At 42.3% G+C, this 16,389-nt stretch overlaps 1 protein-coding gene across 2 annotated transcripts in view; it reads left to right on the forward strand.

Annotated features, from left to right (window-relative positions):
- The window catches only part of tshz3b (teashirt zinc finger homeobox 3b), a 36,872-nt gene that overhangs the window by 14,513 nt on the left and 5,970 nt on the right, over window positions 1-16,389 (forward strand). The window lies entirely within an intron of this gene.

Raw genomic sequence — 16,389 nt, forward strand, 5'->3', positions numbered from 1 at the left:
AAGTTTGGGTTTACAGCTCCTCCTGCTTCAGAAAAACACACTAAAGTAATCTGTTGGTTTAGGAAAACTTGACCTTTAACTCTGTAAATACAGTCCAGGTTTATGCCAACATAAACAGAAAGACGTCTGATATCTGCGGGCTCCGTTTGTAAAAGGTGAGAGAGAACAACAGGACTTCCTGAGATCAGAATTATGAAAAAATCTGTTTATGTGAGTCCAAAGATGTTCTGCTCTTTCTGTTGGCATGACGTCCTTCAGACCAGATCTCCTGAAAGGGAAACTCCTTTCAAACGTCACATAAATCTCTGGGAAGTCCTGATGAGTCCGGTTTGTCGAACTTTATCCGAACTCGCCTGTGAAACTCAAGTCCCTCTCCTCCGCCCGCCTCCCGGATCGGCGTGGCTCGTGCTGCCGCGGTGATTTATTGCGGCCATCCATCTCTCTCGCTCATCCATCACCGGCCGGTTGCTAGGCAGCAGCTGTTTGCTTTGGAGCTGGACAGAGGGGCCGTCAGTCAGTGGCGGCAGGTGAGAGGCATTACCAACAAGTCGTTGTCATGCCGATGAATTCATCAAAGATAATTAAAAAGATACGACCCCCACGCTGATACTGACCCACAGAGCAGGGGCTGAGGAGGGAAAAGGGATGAAGGTGCAATAAAATCACCCGGTCTCCATTATTATGGGATGTTTGGGTTTCTTTGACAGCATCGCTGTCCATCAACGGGCCGCATCGGAGATTCACTTTGTTTTTTTATCCTCCAAACTCTGAAATTGGAAACTTTTTTGGATAAACAGGCTGTCATTTCTCAACAGATCTTTAGTCTGTCATGTTCTTCTGTTTTCAATTTACTCACATTTTTACTAAAATATTATAAATCTGAAACATAATCGTCTTGTGGTTCCACTTTAAAAATGTGGAATAGTTTATGTTCCATCAGTTAAAGGTTAAAAAGACATCACTGAGCAGGATTTCCTCTCATGGGTCATTTTCCTGAATTACAAAATGCTGCCGCAGATTTTTTTCTCAATGATCATTTTTATACAACTATATATTTATAGTTATATAACTGTTTTTAGCTGGACTTTAATAAACAACAACATGATTATTTTGAGGCTGTTTTAATCTAAAACTGTTCCAACTTGACCAATAGTGTCAGATTCGTTTTTTAGAAGTTGTACATTTAAGTTTATCCAAAATACTGGTGCAAATGTGAATAACAGCCTCCAAAAATTATAACAAAATAGGTCCATTATTGTAAAAATAAGGACTTTTTAAAGTTTTTATAAAAATACCACCATAAAAACGTCTGAAAATCAGACACTAAGCTGCTTACCGGTAAGATTTCCCACAATGCATCATTTTAAAACAATGCAGCACTTTTCCCAAATCAACAAGTCTTTGAATAAATGATTTTTTCTGAGCTTTTTGTTTTAAGAAAGTTGCTTTTCCGTGATAAAACACGACACGGTCTGATGTAAAGCTGGACTGCAGCTTTGTGTCATTAAAACGCTTTTTTTTTCTTTACAGTTTTACGACTTTTGAGCAAACCATTAAAGTTTGAGAAGTAATTTTAAGTAAACAATCCAAATGTTCAAATGAAAACATTTACATGAGCACAAATCAGAATTTCAACACTTCATTGAATGAAGTTCTTTTTCTACGATTCTCTTTGTGTTTCTGTTTGTTTTCTGACTCGGTTGGTGGGAGTTGGAGGCTCCTCCTCCTCCCTGCTCCTCGCCAGTTTCCCGGCGTCACACTTCTCCCTTATCTGGACTTTCTGCAAAGTTGCAGAAGCTCATGATCCAAAGCAGATCGTTTAGAGCAGTGTTTTTCAACCTTTCTTGAGCCACGGCACACTTTATCCCTGACAAAAATCCCGCGGCACACCAGCATCCCAAAAAAAAAAAAAAAAAGCAAAAATTCATGGTCTGTATTGATCGACAGCTCCCCCCCCTCCCCCCCCCCCCCCGCAATCTCACGTGGATTTTTGTGATAATTGTGGCAGAAAAAGCAGGAAATTGCGGCTGTTTTTTTCTAAGAGATGAACCACCAGCTAAAGACGAGCTCTAGCTGGTATTTTTGTTAGAACTGAGCATCTTTATCAGCAGAGTTAAGAACAAGGAAGTGAAGACTTTAACCACTTCTGATTGGTCAGACTGATGACATGTGATTAAGATTACAAGAATGATTGGCGGAGACAGTTAAAAGGGGGGGGACTTTTCCTTACACAGTTATAGCTGCAGCTAAATCGCGGCACCATGATTCTTATCAAAATGTCTTTAATAGAATTAAATAAACACAAAGAAAAAGTAATTTTAAGATCTTTTATATTCCTAACTACTCAGTGTTTTATCAGGGCTTTTTGGGATACACAGAGAGCTGATTTCTTGGAGATGGAAAATGTTTTTAGATCAGTGAATGAGGGCAATTTCCCACGGCGCACTTGACCATCTCCCACGGCACACTATTGTGCCGCGGCACACTGGTTGAAAAACACTGGTTTAGAGAGACGCAGCAGCTGCATGGGAGGCAGCCAGATGAAGAGGACGATTTTTTTTGTTTTGTTTGGATTGGGAGCAGCAAAGGTCGCGTTCGCTGAAGGTCACACGCCGTTTCCTGCAGCTGCAGAGAGCCTGGAAGCTCAGCAGCTGAGGGTCCCTCTGATGTTTTAGGAGAACATCACCAGCCTCAGCTCTGTGGAGCAAAGTGATGGGCCTGAATGCTCAAGCTGGAGGGGAAAACCGATGATCATTTTGACGCTAAATTAGAATCATTTGGTCGAACTTTAAAAAAATTCTGGACGATTCGGCGTCAGATTCTCAACTTTTGTCTGATCAGTCACAGGCTTACAGATCAGCTGACGTTTCTGGAAAACCAGACTTTATATTTAATGAAACTCTGAAAAAATGAGGTAAACTTTCCTGCTGATCGTGTCTGGAAGAGCCCGGCACAGCAGATCCAGCAGATGGTAGAGGCATCTACATCTATCTGAACCTAGAAGAATCTAAAACAAGGAGAAACAGAACGGATCAAAACGACACAGCTGACAAGTGAACCCTGGTGTGAAGTTTACCAGCAGAGCAGTGAATCCGCTGAAACTCTCAGATTTTCACATTATGTTGCTTGTTTTCATGTAAGATTTTCCATGAACACCTGCAGAACATCAAACCGCTTTTGCCTTTTCTCCTGACCTCTTTGCTGGTTTTTCCGATCAGGTGCTGCATCTCCACGGTTCCTTTTGTGTGATGTGAGGACACAAGCCTCTGAAGTTCTCTCATCTTTTTTTCTGACATTTATGACACAGAAGATGGACCTGAACTCCCGTTTTTTCATTGAGCGGTGGATTTATTTCATTTTGAGCTGCGTCTGCTTTGATTTGACATTCAGGAAGTGCATAAAAAAACAGCTTTGAAGGATTCTTTATTTAGCTGCAGATGAACGCTAAAGAATAAGAGGGACTTCTAAAAAGATGCTTTTATCCGTTTCCCTGAGCTGAACCTCAGCGGCTGGTGTTCAGGTCCTCAAAGATGAGTCGGAACATCAAAGTTCTGGTCCACGCTGAGCTCTGCAGCTTTACCGTTCGCTCGCCGCGGCAACAGGCCGAGGCCGCACGGCCAGGCGCCAGCGCTCAACGCTGCGAGACGCCGTCACGTGTGCGGCTGCGATAAAGATGCAGGGAGGGAGACGGATGAGTGGCAGGTGTTTCCTCAGGAAGGTAGACAGAAAAAAAAAGGAGAAAACAGAGACGGAGGAGATGGATGCAGCAGACACAGCATCAGTCAGCATTTAACATTTTGCTTTCTACATTTTCTGTCACTCCTCCAGGAGTGATTTAGCCTCCGGGCTGTCTCCAGGTTATAGTCAGTCTCACTCAGCAACTACTGCTGCCTGACACACGCACACACGTGCACACACACACACAATCCAGCAACTTGGAAGTGAAGCAAACGGCAGAAGACATGCTGCAGCGTCGGTTTCCGTGACGATCTAATCGATGATCTGTTGTCAGGTTAACATGGAATTGATTGACTATTGAAAGGATTTTCTGAGTCTGAAACGTTTTTAAACGTGTAAGTCAGACATAAGAGACCGTTTTATCAGTTCTAATAATTAAATTAAAAGTTTAACCCCACCCCCTCCCCCCATGTCATCTGACCCACATTTGACATGACCCCCCCTGCAGGAACCATTTCGCCGCTTTGGTCATGACGCCGCGGGTGAAGAATGTCAGCTGTTGCGGGTTGATGGATTCTGGCGAGAGAGGCCTCCCCCCCCCCCCCCCCTCGACAAAAGCAATATGGGGAACGGAGGGGGGGGGGGGGGGGGGGGTGCTGGACACAGAGTGAAAGCGTTTGTGAAATTACAGCTGCGAGGTGACTTCTCCCAGGAAGTAAACATTTGTATATTAAAATTAATGAGCGTCGCCTGTGAGAGCGTTTGTTTGCTCGTGCACAAAGCATAAAATTGAAAATACTTCTAGAAGTCTTTAAAAGGTAGAGAGCATGTCAGTATATGAAGTTCAGCTGTCTGGGGGGGGGGGGGCACAAAGTGAATCAGATTCTTTATCTATTTATTTTACAAACATCCTGGTTTTGCTGCATCGCTGCTGCAGTTTCTCTGGTGCAACCAGACGTGTTGTATGTGTGTGTGTGTGTGTGGGGGGGGGGGGGGGGGGCACATGTGTGCAGCTGTCACATGGTGGGGTGCTCACAGCTGTTCCAGATCACAGAAGTCTGGTTACGACACGGTTACTCCATGTATCATGTTAGTGCTAAACTTTTTTTTTTTTTCTAAGGGGGGGGGGTATTATATGTAACTGAGCAGAGTTTCTCTCTCAGAGCAAAGTTCTGCATTAATGCAGAGTTTCTGTAGTGAAAAGCAGCGTCTATGTGGAAACTTTTAACCTGTGTGTGTGTGGGGGGGGGGGGGTCCTGGGGGCGGAGCTAGTTTCTGCTCCACCTGCTGAGCCAGATGGAAGGAGATGGGGGGGGGGGGGGTCAGGATAGTTCCAAGACGGGGGCTGAACACCCCCGTTCTAAACCGTTTGATCTCTACATTTGATGAATATAAATTTTCACAATAAAAGCCCTTTTAACAAGGAAAGTTTTTATTTTAATATATTTTTAAACTCAACCTAAATTTTTATGCCATAAATCGATTATATTTGATTTCATTTACTGACTTTTTACAAAAATATTTTGGCGTCATTATTTTAGTTTTTCCTGAAAAAATATAAAAAATTCAAATTTCATCGTGAAAACTGAAAATCTTTTGTGTCACTTTTTAAAATGTTCTGTTCACTACAAATAATTCCATTCCACCAATGAAAAGCTATTCATGTTATTTGAAAGTATTCAAATGAATCCAAAGAGACATTTATGCCTGGTTTTGGAGAATTCCCCTGGGAATGAAGGGATGCGGTTTACACCAACACACCGCTGTTCTGGTTCTGTTCTGCTGGTGCCGCTTTTGACGCAGTAGATCACCAGAACCTTTTGGATAGACTTAGGTCTGGGCCTCCCTGGAACTGTTCTGAAGTGAGAGAGGTGGTGCTTTGAAAAAAAGATTAAAAATAAAAAAAACTGACAGGCTGCTAAACCAGCCGACTAAGTCAACTCAATATAAGAACCAAAAAATCAGCATGAATGTGTTTTTTTTTGCTTTGTGTTTCATTTAAAATAGTCTTACTTGACTATTTTGTTTTTATCTGGAAGCAAAAACCTTACCCCTGTGCTATCCTAGGGTCTAGATGACCCAATTCCTTGTGAGTTGGGTCATCTAGACCCACTAGACAGTGCTCTGAACCTTTTTTCTTCAATGATTTGTGATCTTCACTGGTGTACATGGATTATATGAAATCTTTCCACCTTTATCCACCTTTGTCATGGTAGGGAGAACACGTCAATGGAAGGGGGGGTCATCTTGACCCCATAGGATAGCACAAGGGTTAAACAAGCAACGGAACCGATTCACATGCAAACATATTTGCACACGGTTGAAGGAATGTGTGTGTTTAAGCAGATATACACGCGTGTGTTTCTTGTACTTGATGAACATGAATGTGTGTGTGTGTGTATTTGTATACAATGTGTGTAAATGTACACACATCAACACATTGGTTGGGACAGAAGCATTTTGATAGTTTTTCTGTGTGAAGTTTTCAACCATCAAAAGGAATTTCCCCTTTATGACCTTATTTTTTATTTATTTTTTTATATATCTGGAAGTAACAGATTTTTTCTTTTTTATCTATTTTTTTAAAGTAGAGAAAATACTTCTTGGAGTACTAAAAAACACTCGTATTTTTTCACAGAGCGTGACTTTGAAAAGCTTTTCCAAACCTTCGAATCCGGTCCCTTTATTCCCAACAGCAGAACCGATTGAGTCCGGATGGAACCGCACAGGCCCGGTTTCACTCAAACATGTGAAGCTCTCCTGTTATATTTCCAAAATACTGCAGATGATCCATAATAGGGTTTTATTAAAACTAATGTTTGTATACACCCTTTTTTTCTCACTTCTTTAAATCTTTTTTTTATCCTGTTTTTTATCTTGTGTGCAATTTCATTAAAAAAACAACCCCCCCCTCCCCCTTCTCCAATTTGGAGATTCAGTTTTTTATTTATTGTTTCTCACAGCAGGTAAAAAAATTTTCTGCCTTTACATTAAAAACATTGTTTATTCTCAGTAAGTTATAAGAAACCATGAAAGTACAGAAAAACCCCAAACATGTTTGATATTTGAATGAAAATGATCTAAAAAATGATAATAATAATAAACGCCTCCTCGCTGCTTTATTTTCACTTCTATCCCTAAAGTTTGTGTTCATGAAGAGGTGTATTGTTTAACCTTTGACCTCTTAACCATTCGCTTCCTCTCGTTTGCGAGCGCATCTGTTTCCGATCAGGACTTACGCTGCAACTGTCCAAAAGATCGGCCTTCCTGCATGCAGCTCGTGTTCACGCGCGCGCCGTGCACGGGCGGCGTGAAAGCCTCATTACACGAGCCTCAAACACGGCTCGCTGCTGTAAACATGCTAATATTTCTTAATGGCGCACTCCTGCATTGATATGCGTGTGAACTGTGGGTTCCACCCGCCCAGCTGCTCATCCGCTCAGTCGTCGGCGGCGCCGCCACCGTTCCCGAGCCCGCCAGCTCCCTGGTTTTTCATTAATATCAAGTGATTGAGCGGAACATTAGCAGATAAAGCTGAGACTAAGACGACACAGAAGCCGTACATGCAGGAATAAAAGCCTAATGCCATCACTCAGCCCGCTCCAGAAAGAAGCCATGGCGGCACCGCCGGGCCGACCGTCCAGGAAGGGCCGGGTGGAGCCCCCCTCCTCCTCCTCCTCCAAAGAGTTACACCTACAAAAATTAGAGCTAAAAATGCATTCGGAGCATCGACCTGCCCCCTCTCGGGGTGAAGCGTGTCTTCATGCTCGCCCGGCTGGTTATTTTCAGAGCAAAAGAAGAGCACATCAGTTTTTATTAGCTTAATAAATCACCTTTGTTGTCAATCAAGCCGCAGAGAATAATTGGATATGGTTGAAGCCTTGCGTGATGGATTATAAATCATTCAAGATTAAATTAAAAGATAATGCACAAACTTAATGGTTTGTGTTTTGCAGTCTAAATTGCCTGGGAGCAGTGCTATTTTCCGGCTTTATTACAAGCCGTTTTTCTTTCCTCCCAAAAGCCCTCACATTTTACACCTTTTACTGCCTGGATGGAGCTCTGCCACGGCTCTTTTACATCCACACCCCCCTTCTGCTTTTAACCCCCCCCCCCAATTCAGGCTTTTCTTTTGTCAAAATGTTGGCGTTAATGCAGCGAGGACAAGCTCTCTTTTTGTACGTCTGAAATTGTTTTTGGCCTGTCTAGCCCCCCCCCCAGCTCAGGAGATGGGGGTAGAGAATAAAGCAAAAGGAGGATGAGGCAGGCAGGAAGACACAGGGAAAAAAGCTATATCATGTATATTATCCTCCGGCCAGTAAATTTAAGGGTGTCCGTTTGCGTTGGAACAGACCGGGCGTTATCATAATCGCCTGCTGCCTACTTGACAGGACCTTAAAGTGATCCTGTCGTTTTATTTACACCCAGACCAGTGTGTGATTTACTCTGAAATGCACTGGCATGCACACACAAACACGTCCTAACTTCCCCAGCGAGCCTGCTCGGGTAGGTTGGATGACATCTTTTGATCAGAGCTGTCCAAAGAGATCAAAGCAGACTGGCAAGTAATAGATACCCGGCAACTAACCAGACTGCGGTGCTGAGTCTGTGTGTGTGTTTCCGTGCACGCTCACGCGCGTGTGTGTGTGTGTGTGTGTGTGTGGGAACCCGAAAACATTCCTGCCCTCACTTTTTCATGTTTTATGCATCCCAGTTTTCTGGTTGTTGTGCGGCGATGAACTCCATTTGTGTTCCGCCTTTTAGCGAGTCGCATCTGTGGACCGATGTGGAAAATATCAAGGAAATGAGGAAAAAAATAAAGGGCTGGTATTGGAGAGGCCGCTCATGTGAAGCGTGAGGAGCAGGTCTGAGGAGGAGGAGGAGCGAGGAGACGAAGGGTTTGGAAGGCAGGAGGCAGAGCTGTTGGAGAGAGGAGGAACAAATGGGAGACAGTGGGAGTGATGGATCTTGTTCGGCCCTGCTCGGCTAACCCCCCACACCTGAGCGTCCTGGCGTCTCCGGAGAGCGGCGCTCATGACTCCAGGCTGCCCTCTGGGCGTGCGCCAGTGTCAGCCATCTGAATAACAAAGAACGGCCAGAGGACAGTTTACTGACACTGCAGAGATGTGAGTGGATGTGGACATTCTCACACCAACACTAGCTTAAGATGCAACAAGCTCATACGTTTGACACAGACCAGCAGCTTCACATTTACCAAACTCATCCAACGTCTATAACCAAACGATACCAGGAGGTGACCGATGTGGATGACTACGGTTTAGATTTCATCCCTCCTGTTTTTGTTCATTAACCTTTTTTTTGTGTGTGAAATTTTGTAAAGGAAGAAGTAAATTATCTAAAAACTTGGTGCCAAGATCTTACAAAGTGACTTAAAAGTCAGGTTTAGTGGGGGGAAAAATATTCATATATATATATTTTTTTTAAGTCTGCAAACTTAGTTTCTGCAAGATTTCTGATAAACATGAACATTTGGGATGCTTTTTTCTTATTATTACTTTTTTAAATTGTAAACATTCTCGATTCTCTGAATGCAGCTTGAATTTTGACTCATTTTTCCTGTAACTCATGTTTGCACGCTGTAGTTTGTTCACATGGTTTCAGAATCTCATCTAATCTGTTAATCAGAGTCAGGCAGGCATGATCAGTTCCTGAGGTTAACGCTGTGATCCAAAGCGATCAACAGGAAGCATGAAAGGCAAATGTAGACGAGCAGCTCTTCTTGTTCCCTCCAAATTCTGAAGGATTTCTATAAAATGTAACACAAATGACAGCAGAAACAAACGCATTCGTGGTCTCTGTTGGCCTGTGGGAGAAATGAACAGACTCTGGTGAGGATCTCCAGGTGTGACCTTGTTCTTTGTCACGCAGGTCAGGATGAGTTTTAATGTGAAAATAACCTTCAAGAAGAAAAAATAATTAACAGGAAACAAGAATGGAAATATGTGCAGGAAAGAAAGGATTAAGACTTCATGTTTAGTAGTCCGTCAAAGTGGCTAAATGTCCAAAATGTTACGAGAAACCCCCCCAAAACAAATGGAGTTAATACAACAAAGAGCAGTTATTGACAGATGATTTTGGTTCCATCAGAAACCTTTCTCCTGGCGGACGTCGGAGAATCCCGCCAGTTGCTCAGGCAGACATTAGCGCACATAGAACCGATTTTACCGCACATAGAACCCACTGGATCCAGTGATCCTCCAGGAGAAGCGGCTTCGCTTTTAGCCCTATATTCTACATTTATCGTTACTTTAACTGAACTTTTATGTAATTTAAACACACTTCCTGCAGACACTTTGGAACTTCTGGATGAAGATGTTCCAGTTTTACTATTTTGTGGACCAAAGCAAAAAGCCAGTAAATAAATAAATGGACTTATTTTCCTTTGTAGGTTTTAACTTTGAGAATTTAAGCAAGAGAGAAAAGGGTGAAAATATTCATGTCTGTCTGAGAAAAGTACAGTATAGGAAGTATGTAGTGAGGAGTTTTAATGCCTGAAAACATCTATAACTATTGTAAAGCAAACTACTTTGCAGATTTTTCCTACCACAAGTTAGTTTTAGAACAAAATTCTTGCGATAAACAATCGCTGTACATTAATGACGTAAACGGTTGAACTAATTCATAAGACACCAAGTTTCACCTTTGTTCAGGTATGGTAGTCATTTCACTATCTATGTATATATTTGTCATTATTTTCAGAGAGGAGCAGTTTCCAGCTGACTCCCACATTATAAAGTCCAACTTTGAATTAAAAAAAATGTTTGTGTTTTATATCTTTATTGAGAAGCATGTGTGGGGAGGGGTTAACGGTCATCTGCTGTCCTTGGAGTTCAAATTTGTGCCATAGAAGTGGCGTGTTTTTTTTTAAATGGCAGGTGGGGGTGGGACTTAACAATACTCTCTCGTTATGTTTATGACGCCACTCCCCAGATTAACGAGGCAACACTAGCTGCAAAAGTACAAAAGTCTAAAGCTGAGTAAACCTGTAGTGAATCAACCACTTGTTAGCAGTTAATGCTGGAAATATCAGGAAAGAGGAGAAGGAATGACTTTAATAGTGTTATTACACTTTATAGTTTTTATGAACAACATTGGTTTCTGGCCTCTTTATACTCATTGTTGCCATCATCACATGACAGAACTCAATCAAAATGATCTCGCCCGTGCAAAATGAAACTTTTTCTTGTGTTAAGTTAGAGGAACTTCTCTTTCCTTTTCCCTGAAATCTTACCGACGTATAAAGCAGAAAATAAACGTTTGAGCGGCGGAGAAACTCAGCCAAACATCCCGCTCAGACATGAGGGTCGTTTGTGACATCACGGTTCCCCAAAGCAGGAGGAAGAGGCGTCATCTTCTGCATGTTTGGCGAAGCCTTCCAGATCAATCCAACATCTTCTGGGATGAATGACACGCCTCCTGACTCACTGCGCTCGATGGATTCACGCCAAACGCGCACACACACACACAGGTGATCCAACCAATTTGTCTGTGCATGTCAGATCACAATAATTAAGCAGCATCGATCTAAGATTCAATTAAGTTCATTAAATGCAGGTTTCACCCTTGATTGGAAAAAGACGGCAAACGGTGGCGAGGAGCGAGCGTGGAGATTATCCCCCCTCAGCTCAGGCTGCCTTCAAGGACCGCACAAAAAACCTGGAGAAGGAAGTTTTCTTTTCGTGTCAGATGAGTCTCAGGGAAAAAAGGCCTGCAGAGTCTGGAGTGGACAGAGCACCCCCCCCCCCCACACACACACAGTCTGAGGCAGAGTGTAAACAGACGGCGCTGGCGTGCCTGCCTGTCTGTAAAGTGGTTATATAAGCGTAATAGACTGTTTCCTCACATCAGAACATCTGCAGGTTGCAGGAGGATTTCCTCACTTTCTCTGTAGAGATGCTTCAGCTTCCTTTTCTTCTCAGGTATTTGACTAACTCTGTGTTTGCACTTCTGCATCGCTGCTGCTGCTGCTGCTGCTGCTGCTGCTGCTGCTGCTGCTGCTGCTGCTGCTGCTGCTGCTGCAGTCATCCTTGGTTGATTTCACGTCAAGGAATTTTGTTTAAAAAAAAACTTCCTGGTTTGCATCCCCCATCTCTGATCATTCCAATCAGATTCAGGCTCCGCCTCCTCTCACCTGCTGACACGTCATCTCAGTCTCACCTGGAACCTCCGCCGTCTCTCTCCTCAGTAATTAAAGGCGCACCTGCATCACCGCTGTGTTTGGCGCCGGCGCCGCTCCTGCAGTTTTGTTGTTTCTCCGGTTCATGTCAGAGTTTCTGCGTCTCCGCTGTGAACCCCCGAGTCTGGGCCAAAGCCAGCAGCACGTGTGCACGTGTGCACGTGTGCGTGTTGGTCTGCGTGTGGCCTCAGTGTTAAATTCTTTCCAGAATCCCCCCCCCCACTATAACACATCAATCCGTGTCTCTTTAGTCCTCCTTGGCTCTCCTAACATCGTGGATTCTGCCGCAGCTTCACTGCAGTTTCTGCTGTAATAAATGCAGAATAAATGATGAATGAACTCAGACGCCGGTTCTTCGGGTCACAACGGTTCCACCGGCTGGAAAACTGAGCTCACACAAAAAAGGCAACAATAATAATGATTATATTTCTCGTAGACAAACTCCAGGATGGCCATGAACGCATCAGCACCCCGGAAACCAACGCCAACATGTCTGCCCCCCCCCCCCGTTAAGGGCAGCTTTCCATGTGTGCGAAGCTGCAGTCTTGTGTTTAATTATTGACAGTTTTATATACTGATCAACATCAGCATTGCTGAATAAAACCATTTGTTCATTTTGTTTTTGTTTACATAAACATAATTCTAAACCAGTACTCAACATTTTCTCTTCACGTCACTTTAAGTCATCTGGCAAAAGGGAAGAATTGACTCTTAAATAAATTGTAAAAATAAAGAGTTACATTGCAAAAAAAATGTTACCTTTACAACAAATATTATTAAGCAGAAGTTTAAGATTTGAGTTCAGAAAGTTTTCCTATTTTTTAATCAAATGTTTACATTTCTGAACGTTTCTTGATCCATTTCATTAGTTTCTTAAATTCAGATGCTGGAAAGATTAATAAGGAGGTGTGTGTGTGTGTGGGGGGGGGGGGCTGTTTGGTGGGTTACAGACCAAAACATTTGATGAATGCTTCTAAAAAAAAAAAAAAAAACTACACATATGGTGGCATGAATGAATTTTTCAATCAGTTTGTAAATGAATAAATTTATCACCTGGTAAAGACCCACTCAGATGAAAATGGTGTGTTGGTTGTTTTTAACATTTTCTTGTTGCATTTTTCTGATGATGGAGGACATATATTAAGAAAATTAAGCCTAAAATGTCATATGATAGTATTATTTTTATTCAAATCATTGTTGATCAGAAGCAGATGAGAAAAATGCTGTTTGAAAAAAGTTTGTTTTTGCGACAGCTCCCTGCTCCGAGCTCTCGGCAATTTTAAAGGGAAGGGGGGCGGGGTTGCTTTGTGCTGCCCACAACTCTAGAGGGGAAATTCTAATGAACTCCTGCCGCTCTGCAGAAACTATGTCCTCGAAAAAAAGGCACGATCATAATCAAAAGACCACTGGGAACGCTTTGAAAATAGATCAGAAGATAATCAGAGAGCATTGTTTGATAAGATTCAAAGCATGTTTTCTAAAACCAGACAATACTGTAACATTTAGGCTTCAGATTTCTCCATCATCTTACTGAAAAAGCGCACGTGCTTCCTGCTGCATGTAGGTGGACGTCTGCCTGCCTGCCGGGCTCCTCTGCATTTCAGACGCCGATGCTGTCACCCAAACTCAGCTAAAGGTGATTTCCCGCCGATGGTCGGCCATGATGGAGCGCCTCGCCCACAGCATTGTTCTCTTAAACAGCTGTTGCTTTGGCATGATGCAGAACAGATGGCGTGTACATACGGGGCTACTCAGCTGCACGTATGTGCAGGCAGTAGATGCGTCTGAGACAGCAGGGGAGGGGGTGGCGAGGAAGCTCTGGGGTGCAGCGTGGTGATAAATCTCCAGTTAGAACCAACAGCAGAAACGGATCCAGCCAGCTTTTGAGTCTGTTACAGAAAAAAAACGCTTTGTTTTTTTTCTTTCCTGGCGTGTTCGCAGCGTTTCAGCAGTAACCCTGTCGGTGGACTGATAGCAGGAACAGATTGCACTTTCAGCAGAGGAACTCCAGTGGCAAACAGTTTCTGCACAACACCACTTTGATTCCATGTGTGTGTCTGTGTGTGTGTGTGCGATACAGAGCGACGTGCAAAGTGCTCTGGGATATCTGCGTCTCTCTGCATCTGTTTATCCTGCGGCGGTGTTGTATCGTCACCGGTGGCAACGAACGGCCTGACATTGACAAAGACTCCTCTCTGTTCTGCTGCTGATGCTCTGCACACGCGTGCATGTGCGTGCACACGCGTGCATGTGCGTGCACACGCGTGCATGTGTCTGCACACACCCGGCTGGCAGGTTCCTGCAGGATTATCACAAAATGGAACATAAAAAAAATGTTTTTAGTGAACAGGAACAGGGGAATTGTGTTGCCTCATCAAAGCCACTGATGTTAGCCGTGGATTTGTCGGTTTAGATGACTCTTTTTCTGCAGCAGATTCATTCTCGCACTTTTTTGGCTCACAGTGCTTTTTGTTCAAATCGAGGATGTTCCAATTCTTAAAAACGTTGTGCACTTCCAGAGCAAAGGTCTCAAATCAGGCAATTCAGCAGTGATTTTCAGATTTATGATTTGGAATCAAGCATTTCCCCTTGTGGGCTGCACTGTGGCGTAATGGTTAGCACTCTCAGGGACAGGAACCTGGTTTGAATCCCAGCTGGGTCATTTCTGTGTAGAGTTTTCTCCAGAGAGTCCAAAACATACTTCACGCGTTAATTAGTGATTTTAGAGTGCATGTGGTTGTGTGGACCTGTGTCCCAACTGTAGGTTTGATAGGCTCCGGCAACTCCATGACTCCAGAAAAACTATTTTAGACATCATCTAACCTTTGTTGTTGTTGTTTTACAATATGTCTAGGTTTTTTAACCCTTGTGCTATCCTAGGCACTTTAACATTGGGAGTTGGGTCATTTAGACCCACTAGACAGTGCTCTGAACCTTTTTTCTACAATGATTTGTGATCTTCACTGGTGTCTATGGATTACATGAAATCTTTCCACCTTCATCCACCTTTGTCATGATAGGGAGAACATGTCAATGTAAGGGGGGGGTCATCTAAGATAGCACAAGGGTTAATAAATCTCCTCACTGCACACTTTCTACGCTTTTATCGGACAGACACAAACATTTTCTCTCTTGTATAAACTATCAAAGTTCAAACTTTATAGAATGAAAACAAAGCTCTGATTGCGATCAAAGATTTCTGTAGATTTGTTGAACGTCACTCATTCTCTACACAACCAACAAGGAGATTCATTTACAAGATCTACAGCTAATCAGGATGCAGAACACAGTCGACTGTAAAAAAAAACAAAAAAAAAGTGCAGTATCGCACTAAGAAAAGTCAAACCAATAGTTTACAAAGCTATTATGCACTATTTTCAGTAGTGCAATAGTAGTTGTAGCTCATTTCACCATAAATTTGGTGATGGAGCTCCTTGATTTTTTTCCGTTAGTGTTAGGATTTGCTTACACATCTTGTTCTACTGCTTTTGCTTGTTTAGTGTTTATGAAGTTACTTTAAAGTAACTATAAAGTCTTCATCCCTCATTTCAGACTTTTTTTTTATTTCTGTCAGTGTTTGTAGCTCGTCATAGCTTTAGCATGAGTGCATTTTTTCAGGACATACAATGTTCAGGTGACACAAAACACCATGGTTGTGTAGGAATTCCCTCAATACTCACCACACTATATCTAAAAAAAACTTTAAGTGTGTCCGAAGCTACAATTCCAAAATCCAGTACCCTGGAAATTTCCAGAGAATTCTCTGCGAAAAACCAGTGAATCGATGCTTAGTAGATTGACAAAAATAGACCACAATGCATTGCATTCGAACTAATTCTTATTTGAAAAAATGTTTTTTAAAGTGAATTCATAAATAGTCTTTGTAAAATGTTCAGAATGAATAGTCTTTCTTAGCCTATGCATCTTTAATAACTTTAATAAAGGTATTTTAAAAAGTACTTTAACTAAGCCTATGACTACATTTCTGCAAGATAGCATATAAGTATGTTTGTGGTTTACATCAAAGTATTTTGCTTGAAATTTCCCAGACTAAGAATTTCGTACCTGGAATAAGGCAACACAGTTCTTTGATTTTATTTTTGAATACGTTGTTTGAAGGTAATTTGGTTTCTTTCATTGAGTGTCTTGGATGCCTTTTTTTTAGTTTTTGCTCTGAAAGTTGGTAGAGGAAACCTCAACTTCCTTCAAAACAACTTTTCCTTTGTTTTAAATCTTCTTTGTATGTTGTGTGGCAGACATTTCTACGCATTAATTTTAGAATACTTTGATAAATCCATGAATTTCAGTATCTTTTTACTGATTGCATCAGATGGAAATCTGTAATGACTGTCACAGATAATTCCTATTTCCTATTTTGTAGTGTATAAAAAATGGATTTAAGTCTGTTTTACAAGTGTTTCCCCAAATTTCAATACAGAACCAGCAGAATATGATAAATGTTCTGTGAAATATGACATGTTGATGATGTTTTCTTTTTCAGTCAATAGAATTTT

This window comes from Oryzias latipes, chromosome 3, assembly GCF_053564925.1.
Source record: "Oryzias latipes strain Hd-rR chromosome 3, Olatipes_Hd-rR_3.1".
NCBI classification, from domain to species: Eukaryota; Metazoa; Chordata; class Actinopteri; order Beloniformes; family Adrianichthyidae; genus Oryzias; species Oryzias latipes.